General features: G+C 34.7%; 1 pseudogene; it reads left to right on the forward strand.

Annotated features, from left to right (window-relative positions):
* Nucleotides 1-7,116, forward strand: part of LOC144308822 (proline-rich nuclear receptor coactivator 1-like) — a 69,824-nt pseudogene extending 62,708 nt beyond the window's left edge.
* The last annotated feature ends 3,608 nt before the right edge of the window (nucleotides 7,117-10,724 follow it).

Here is a 10,724-nt window from a genome sequence, read left to right on the forward strand (position 1 = left end):
TTACATGACACTGGTGAGTTTTAGGCAACCTGATAAACCTTCCACTGCTTGCTGAGAGTACATTCAAATCTAACTATAGAAGTTCTGAATGTTACACATTCATAGATATTAAAATTGTGATTCTGGGCATAATAAGATGCCAAGTTTCCACTGAGCTACTCTTTAACATTTCTAAACACTGATCTTTTTATTGTCATTGTAGTTCCTTGTTTGTTTCCTCTAATGTTTATAATTCTTAATGCTATTTATTTATAATGGTTTCTAGACATTAAGACATAAGAAAAGAGAAAGGAATTTTAATAATTGTTCTATATTTTTAAAATAAGAATGTCCTTTTCAGACAAGCTGCGTGTCTTTTTGTAATAGCAATTTTATAAATTGTGAATATTTAAGGTATCAATCTTGAAAAATTTTATCTAAAAATCTAATGATAATCATTATCTTTCTCAGAATATAAGTATCAAATCCTTTTTTACAAATTAAGTTAATTTGTTCTCTAACTCTTAAAAATGTGTATGTCTTATGTATTGATGACATGTATCCTAAATTTACAACTCACAATTAAGAACAAATAAAGAAATTTACTCATGGATTTTGTTTTTCTTATTATTTCTATCAGTTGTATTTACAATCAAGTTTATTGATTAAAAGTAAGGCCCAAAGTGCTATCATTACTGCCTGGGATTATTTCACTCTTATTAATTCTCTAGTAGTTCTCTAAGTGTAATCTGATGAGATTGTTTATAAGGATGTTAATTATAGGTTTTATTACATTTTAACAATCAGTAATGAAGCAATTGATTATACCAAACAGTGAGTCAATCTGACTGAATTAATCCTACAAACCCCAGTCCAGCTATAGCTATTTAATTTATTTTAAATACTGTTACAGGATCATATGGGTACAATTTTATAGATTACTACTATTATTTTAGGTTGTGTGGTTTAACAAACAACAGAATATTCTCAAAGACATAAAACAAAATACATATATTATATATGTAAATATAATAACATAATATTTATTATATGTGTATATATATATTTACTTATGTTATTTTAGACTTTAAAGTATTCTGTAACTCTATTGACCTCTTGGATTTTCTTGGCATGTGTTGACCCTACTAGACTCTATTAAGCGTGTCTATGTTGGATTCAGCTAGGTTTGTATAAAAGTGTCTCCACATGTCTTCCCATTCAGAAATCTACACTGAAGTAATGTATCCATTATCTGGGGCATACTATTTTAATGATTAAAGGTAAAATATTGTAATGACTGACAGTAAAAAAGCCACATGCCACATCATTGCATCTAAAGTTTTTGTTCACATGCAGCAAATGTCATATGGCTATGACCAAACTCAATAGGGCAGAGAAACAAAGCAAGAACAAAAATGGAACAAATGTTCATGAATAGAAGCTCAACATACCACAAAAGATTCATTATTCACCAACATAAATTTCTTTACTCCTAATTTTTATCCCTTAACATGGAGAATAATATGTATTTTTAGATCAGAAAGGTTTCTGGTTGTGATATTACATTTAAAGATCAAAAATAAACACCACATATTTTTTCATACCCTAACTATCAAAAATATGATTGATAAATGTATCTAATCCTTCTTAAGCCTATTAGTTTTTAACCTGTAAACTTTTGAGCAATGTATTGCACACAGTTTTGAGTTTTCTTATTTTTTATTTTTAAATTACCAAGAGAAACAATTTTGCATATTTAGAAACAACTTTCTTTTTTATTTTTTTATAATAAATTTATTTTTTATGGTCTTCAATTTGCCAACATACAGAATAACACCCAGTGCTCATCCCGTCAAGTGCCCCCCTCAGTGCCCGTCACCCATTCACCCCCACCCCCCGCCCTCCTCCCCTTCCCCACCACCCCTAGTTCATTTCCCAGAGTTAGGAGTCTTTTTGTAGAAACAACTTTAGAACAGCCAGCAGATATAGCAATCTTGTAAAACTAGTTAAGAAGTGATTAAATAAACATGAATATCAATATAGCTAAAGCAACAGTGCTTTTTGATAACATTGTACTTTCCCTACAAAAATATGTTGTTTGAATATTTCACTTGATTGTGTTTCTAAAATGTATCTAAGACAATAAGGGATTCCTCAACTGTTCATTGGTTCTATTATAACAGAAGCTATCATAACATGGAATATATATTTTTGGACTAGGAGGATATATATGATTCTACAATTATCCATTAAAATTAGGTCATACAGTGAATTAGGGTTTTTTTCATGTTTCTCTATTACTATTCCCTTTAATTTCTAAAACACATATAGTACTACACTAGCAGACACATACCCCACAGAGACATACACAGAGAACATGTGTGCACGCAAGATAGATAGGGAGATAGATATTGATAGAATTCCTATGAGTTCTTATTGTTTTTATAATCCGCTATCAGTTTTGGCCTTGTCATCGTCTTGCAAATAATCTTATCAAGTTTCCAGGCGCTTGGCTTAACATAAGGCATAATAGGAAAAACCTAAGAAAGAATTATCTGTGCTTTAAGCACACAGTGGAAACTGGGACAACCGTACAAAGTTACTAATTTTAATAATCTGGATCTATTCAACTTAGTCAACCAGAGGGAAAATAATTATCATTCCTGCCTGTCTGAAAAGTTATAAGAGCCCATCTGTGTAGGATTCTGACAGTCTGCCTTCTTTCTGAAGAGTCTCAGAAATAATGTTCAGTAAAAAGCCCACTAGTCTCATTTACTCTGCATGAAAAGGTACTGAATGCCACCAAACCAGCAGTGAGTGACTTTTTGCTCTTCATTTAATTACAGCAAGAATGGTTTACACACAGTAAGGGATAGGAGACTTTCAAACTAAAAAATAATACTTTCAAATTTTTTAAAAATATTGTAATGACCAGTGGAAATTATCCAGTAAAATATCCAGTAAAATTGTAGTAGAAGTATAAGAAAAGCTATAGGACTAAGAACACTGTTTGTCAACAAGGTATTTAAGATTCTTCACTTGAGACATAAGAACAACTCCTAATATTAAATATCACATTTGAATTGGAAATGGCCAATAAGAAGTGATACTTTAAGGAACTTAAATGCATCACTAAAGTAAACCACTAAATTACTCTTCATGTTGACCAATTAGAACACTATATGTGCATCACAAAATTTTGCTATCTGCAATTTTTATCTTTTTCTCCTTTATTTTTTGCTTTTCTTCCTACACATTTTTAAAAAGATGTTATTGATTTATTCATGAGAGACACACAGAGAGAGAGAGGCAGAGACACAGACAGAGGGAGAAGCAGGCTGCATGCAGGGAGCCCAATGTGGGACTCGATCCCGGGTCTCCAGGATCATGTCCTGGGCCGAAGGCAGACGCTAAACCACTGAGCCACCCAGGCCTCCCTTCCTAAGTATTTTTATATTAAATTTACATGTGGGAAGAAAAAGTTTTGTGTAAAGTGAATGAATAAACATATACCAAGATTTAATTATTGATATATTTTTAGTTTTCCACTTATGGTACAAGCTTTGCAATAGTCTAGGTATTGGACAGCATAAATCTGAACAGTGTACTTCCTTAATCATTCACAAAACAGACAGAATCTAATTTCCTTAGAAATTTTTGTCTTATATGTCCTATAATTTGATTTTATTAGTTTATTTAGCTAACTTTAAATTTTTTTAGATAATCATATATTCACAGTTGTAAGAAATAAAATATATAGACACCATTTACACTTTTACCAGTTCCCCTCAATGTTAACATCTTGCAAAACTATACTAAAACACCACAACCGGGATCCCTGGGTGGCGCAGCGGTTTGGCGCCTGCCTTTGGCCCGGGGCGCGATCCTGGAGACCCGGGATCGAATCCCACGTCGGGCTCCCGGTGCATGGAGCCTGCTTCTCCCTCTGCCTGTGTCTCTGCCTCTCTCTCTCTCTCTGTGACTATCATAAATAAATAAAAAAATTAAAAAAAATAAAAATAAAAATAAAACACCACAACCAGTATATTAACATAAGTACAATTTACTTACCTTGTTCAGATTTTCTCTTCTTACTTATAAATAAATAAATTAAAAAAATAAATAAAAAAATAAAACACCACAACCAGTATATTAACATAAGTACAATTTACTTACCTTGTTCAGATTTTCTCTTCTTACTTATACTCATTTGCATACATTCATGTTTAGATTCATGCAGTTTTGTTCTTATATACGCCACCACAATCAATACAAAACAGTTCAAATTTGCAAGGATCCCTGATGTTTTCCTTTAATAATCAAACACATGCATCCTTCCCTGTGTCCCAATTTAACACCCGGCAGTCAGTTCTCCATTTCCATAACATTATATTTTTAAGTATGTTATAAGGAGATGTCAAATAAAATGGAAGACGAAGGATGCCTAAAACATTGCCCATCCTTAAAAGTAATGAAAAAACAAAGTAAATAGAATAAACTTTTCTGGAAGTTAACCCAAAACTTGTAGCAATTCAAAAGCTTGCAGGAAACCATTTATGAGAAAAATGGCTGAATATCAGTAAGAAGACAGAGGTTTGGAGAACTTTAGCTTACTCTAGTCTGTTGTTACACTCTCTAGCTCAGAAGTAACATTAAAAATAACACATATTCTCAGTACTAGAGAAAGCAACAATTGCTATTATTTGATCTGTCTGGTAAATCACTAGGACACCATCTCAAAAGATTTGTATTGTTTTGCCTAGGCCACTACATGGGGATATTTGTTGAATAATTTGCAGGCATATATTTTACCCACTGATGCCAGAAATGATAAATAGTTGAGACAAACAAGAGGCTAACCAAAAAGCTTGGGAGGAAATGTTGGGGAATAAAATGTACATAAAGGTTTTTAAACTTTGAACATATTTTGAGACTTTAGAGGATAATATGCATGCTCAGTGCTGTGTACATGCTCAGAGAAGACTCTCAACCCCCACTTCTGGTTGACCTTGAGGCTCTGCACAGGCAGCAAGTGAACAATAAGGCAGAGCTGTAAACTTCCCAGCTGAGTGTTGAAGGAGTGACCGAACTTACATGAAGGGCTCCTTCAGGAAATATGAGAAAGATTTTGCTTCCAGAAGTTTACCAAAATTTCTGTCCAATCATTAGCTGACTATAAAGCTGATAAAGATTTCAATGGACAACAAAAATACAGACTTCATAGAATAAATTCAGAAAAGTTACTAAACAAACAAAACAAACCATAACCTCAAACAGCCACAAAGGCAAACCCTTGAGAGAAGAAAAAAATATAATTTTCAGAGTTGTTACATTACAATATTAAAAATGCCTAGTTAAAAAAAATAAAATAAATAAAAATGCCTAGTTTTCAACAAAAAATTAAAGGACTACAAAGAAACAGAATTATAGGTCATGCACAAGAAAAAAAAAAAAGAGAAACTATCCCTGAAGAAGCCTAGATGTTGGATATGATATATAATTTAAATGATCTATTGTAAATATATATGAAGTTAAAAGAAATCATAAGTAAATGACTAAAGAAGAATATGAGGCCAATATGTCATTACACTGAGAAAATCGTTAAAGAGATACAATTTCTGGAGTTGAAAAATACAAGTGGACTTAAAAGTTCACTAGATTGGATAAACAGCAGATTTGAGCAGGCAGAAGAAAGTATCAGTAAATTTGAATATGGTCAATGCAAGTTATCCACTCTGAAAGATGAAAAAAAAAGAATGAAGAAAAATAAACAGAGCCCAATAGTACTGTTGGACATCATCAAATGCATAAACATACGCATAATGGAAGTCTCAGAAAGAATGGACAGAGATAAAAGAATAGAAGTAATATTTGAAGAAATAATGCCTGAGAAAATCCAAACTTGATGAAAACCTTTACTCATGGAGAAATTCAACAAACACCAAGATAAACTTTAAAAGATCTACACTTAATTGCTGCAGGACCACCACTTAAACCATGATCCTTGCTCCATTCGTGCTATATTAACAGCAGCCACTGCCTCTGCCCTGTGATCTCTGGCTGCACTTCATCCTTCTCTTCCTGCTGAGCCACTTTTGTCTTAGACTTATAACCATCGTCTCCATTCCACAGTGGAAGTCACTTGTCCTGGGTGGGCCATCTTGCATCCCTGGGCTTTTCTGATCATGGTTACTTCGGGACCTTCTGGATAGTGACTACAGTCCCGCCACCTTTGCCCTGGATCCCAGACCCCTGGGGAACTGCCCCCAACCCTTTTTGTCCCTCACTTCCTTGGGGGAGATGGTCCCTGTATGAACTCTCAGTCTTGTGCCTCATCACCTCTGTCCAACTATTGTCTAGCTACAGCAGGAGACATCCCTCAGGAAGGGAGCAACAAAGAAGGAGCAAAATAAGGTGTAGGCCACCCTGGCAGGGCAGCTGCCCAGCAGCTTATCTCAGAACCTCAAGGGCTGGCAAAGACCCACAATGGTCATGAGTGGAGGCAGCAAGTCCTGGACCAGGCCACCAATTTGGCCACGGGTCCTTCAGACACAATCCAAACTAAAGAAGCAAGCCCTTTCCCTGGGCTGCTGCTGGCCATGGCCCCTGGCCAACCCTTGTTCAGAAAAGAGGTTTTAAAACCAAAGATGGGAAAATCATAGAAAATTGCCACTCCCCTCGGCCAGCTTGTTCATAGTATACTTTTGTGTGAACAACCAAAGATATTCAGAAAAGCAAATATAATTTACCACTAACCATGATTACCTTTGCAAGAAGAAATGAAAATAACTTTGGCAATATTCTGTTTCATCCAATATAATCTGAATCAGAGAAACAAAACAAAACAAGAACACAGCCCTTTTAAAAACAGTGAAACACTGCAAATATGCATTTGAAGAAATCAGTATTTTTAACTGAAGTGAACCAAAAGAAAAATTATACTGGGGCAAAATTTAGGGATACACCTTCTCTTTTCTTCCAAAACCTCCTAGTCATTGTATGGGAAGCACTACTGATAGTTCCAACCACAACAGGGAGTTAATGGCAGTGCACTTAAAGGCTCACCTGGGGCAGCTGGGGACAGTCAGTCAAGCATCTGACTCATGGTTTCCACTCAGATCCTCATATCAGACCTGAGAGATCAGCCCTGAGTCCAGCTCTGCTCCAGACTCCCGCTCCCTCTGCCTCTCCTCTGCTCTCTAAAATAAATATATCTTTATAAACAAAACAAAACAAAACATAACTCTCCTAAAAGTTTAAACTTAGATCTCAGATTGCAGTTTATCTGTAAAACAGCTTTTTTTCAAAATCCCTGGACTCTTGAAAAGAAAATTGATACAGAAATGGAAGTTTGCCTTGTAACATACAAGTGCAAAAGATGAGTTTAAAGATTACAAACAATTTGTATTATATTTTATATTTTAAAATACTGTATACCATGTTTATGTGTATATTGTTCATACTTGAAAGTACATTATAATTTTGTTATAGAAGTATGTATTTTGCCCTACCAAATGGTGCATGTTTTGTATATACACAATGAAGAAATTTTAAGTGTGCTAAGGCACATGGAAGACTAATTTATTTGCACAGGCTGCTAAGATTGTTTTTAAAGAAATAGCTATCTAATATGAAAGTGAAGATCTAAATGTGAACAGTTACTAATGCACTATGAAATTTAAATCTGTGGCACAGTCATTGTAAACATGAGGTTTGTATGTGTTTCTCTAAATTTATTACTGCCTTCTAATCTGTAATTACTGGAAAAATCTTATTAGCATGTTTACTACACACAATTTCTGGTTATTGATTTGTCCTTTCAAATTTAAAATACCCCTAATTTTGGGATCCCTGGGTGGCGCAGCGGTTTGGCGCCTGCCTTTGGCCCAGGGAGCGATCCTGAAGATTCGGGATCGAATCCACGTCGGGCTCCTGGTGCATGGAGCCTGCTTCTCCCTCTGCCTGTGTCTCTGCCTCTCTCTCTCACTGTGTGCCTATCATAAGTAAAGAAAAATTAAAAAAAAATAAAAATAAAATACCCCTAATTTTAATGCCAACAACATAGAATGTATTCAAGATTTTAAATAATATAATAGTTTGGCCCCCTCTTAAAATACATAAGACCTATACTTAGACAAATTATAATCTGTCAAACATCAAAAACAGAGAAAGAATCTTGAAAGCAGCAAGGGAGGAACAACTCATCTTCTATAAGGGATCATCAATAAAATAAATAGCTGATTTCTCATCAGAAACCACTGAAGACAGAATATGGTAGGTGGTCTATTTAAAGTAAAAAAAAAAAAAAAAAACAATCCAATCATGAAATGGGCAGAAGACATGAACAGAAATCTCACAGAGGAAGACATAAACATGGCCAACAAGCACATGAAAAAATGCTCTGCATCACTTGCCATCAGGGAAATACAAATCACAACCACAATGAGATACCACCTCACACCAGTGAGAATGGGGAAAATTGACAAGGCAGGAAACCACAAATGTTGGAGAGGATGTGGAGAAAAGGGAACCCTCTTGCACTGTTGGTGGGAATGTGAACTGGTGCAGCCACTCTGGAAAACTGTGTGGAGGTTCCTCAGAGTTAAAAATAGATCTGCCCTTGGACCCAGCAATTGCACTGCTGGGGATTTACTCCAAAGATACAGATGCAATGAAACGCTGGGACACCTGCACCCGATGTTTCTAGCAGCAATGTCCACAATAGCCAAACTGTGGAAGGAGCCTCGATGTCCATCGAAAGATGAATGGATAAAGAAGATGTGGTTTATGTATACAATGGAATATTACTCAGCCATTAGAAACGACAAATACAAAAAAAATGAAAAAAAAAAAAGAAACGACAAATACCCACCATTTGCTTCGACGTGGATGAAACTGGAGGGTATTTTGCTGAGTGAAATAAGTCAATCGGAGAAGGACAAGCATTATAGGGTCTCATTCATTTGGGGAATGTAAAAAATAGAGAAAGGGAATAAAGGGGAAAGGAGAAAAAATAAGTGGGAAATATCAGAAAGGGAGACAGAACATGAAAGACTCCTAACTCTGGGAAACGAACTAGGGGTGGTGGAAGGGGAGGTGGGCAGGGGGTGGGGGTGACTGAGTGATGGGCACTGAGATGGGCACTTGACGGGATGAGCACTAGGTGTTATTTTATATGTTGACAAATTGAACACCAATAAAAAATAAAAAATAAAAGAAAAAAAGAAAGTAAAAAAAAGAAAAAAATGACAACTAAGAATTGTATATATAACAAAACAATACTTCAAAAACAAAGATGCAATTAAAACTGTGGATAAACAAATTTGAGAGTTTGTTGCTAGCTGATTTGACCTATAAGAAGTCATGTAGGGGGGTCCCTGGGTGGCGCAGTGGTTTAGCGCCTGCCTTTGGCCCAGGGCGCGATCCTGGAGACCCGGGATCGAATCCTATATCGGGCTCCTGATGCATGGAGTCTGCTTCTCCCTCTGCCTATGTCTCTGCGCCTCTCTCTTTCTCTCTCTCTCTCTCTGTGTGACTATCATAAATAAATAAAAAAAAAGGGATTAAAAAAAAAAAAGTCATGTAGGGATTCCTTCAGGCTGAAATGAGAAGTTGGTAATTCAAACTCATAAAACAAAACAAACAAAACACCAGTTAAAGTAAATAACAAAGAGAAGATAAACACACAAAAAAAGTATAAATGTGGTTTTTGTTTGTATTTTTTCCTGCTTTAAAAAAACATAAAAAATATTTATAAATGTATGTAAATGGGCACACAATGCATAAGAAGGCAATTTGTGGTAATAAACGCAGAAAGGTTTAAACATACACATACAATACTATTGATATGGTAATAGTATTGCATACTATTGAGATTAAGTTACTATAAATTCAAATAAGGTTGATATGAACTTAGATGATAATTATAATCCCCTGGGCAACTACTAAGAAAATAAATTAAAAACATAATTAAAGGACTGTCAAGGGAATTAAAGTGATATACCAAAACAATATCTATTGAGCACCAAATAAGGCAATAATGGAGGAAATGAGAAATAAAAATGATGTAAGACACAATGAAAACAAATTGTAAAAAGCAGAGGTAAGGCCTACCTTGACAATATTTACATTAAATGTAATGCATTCAACTCTCTAAGTAAAGAAAATCAACACAACCAAAAATTGTTCCTTTGGAAAAAAAAAAAGATACACTTTTAGCAAAACTGACTGAGCAAAAATGACAAAATATTCAAATTGCTAAAATTAGACATAAAAGTGGGAACATTACTACTGACCTTATAAAAACAGTAAGAACTGTAAAGAAATATTATTAACAACTGTATGCCAATTTACTAGACAATTTAGTTGAAATTTATAAATTCCCAGAAGGTCACAAAGCACCCAAGGGTATTCAAAAAGAAATAACAACTCTGGAAAGACCTATCACATAATGAGAGATTAAATTAGTGGAAAAAATAAGCTCCAACAAAGAAAATTGCAGTTCCAAATGGTGTCACTGGTAAATTCCACAAATATTTAAGGAAAAAAAATGATATCAAGCCTTCAGAAACTCTTTCAAAAAAAGAAGAGGTAAGAATATTTTTCAACTTATTCTGTGAAGCAAATTCAATACCCCAAAATAAAAAAAAGTCCAGTCAAGAAATGGACAGAAGAAATGAACAGACATTTCTCCAAAGACATACAAATGACTAATAGAGACATGAAAAAATGCTCAACATCATTCA

Source organism: Canis aureus, chromosome X, assembly GCF_053574225.1.
Source record: "Canis aureus isolate CA01 chromosome X, VMU_Caureus_v.1.0, whole genome shotgun sequence".
Lineage (NCBI taxonomy): Eukaryota > Metazoa > Chordata > Mammalia > Carnivora > Canidae > Canis > Canis aureus.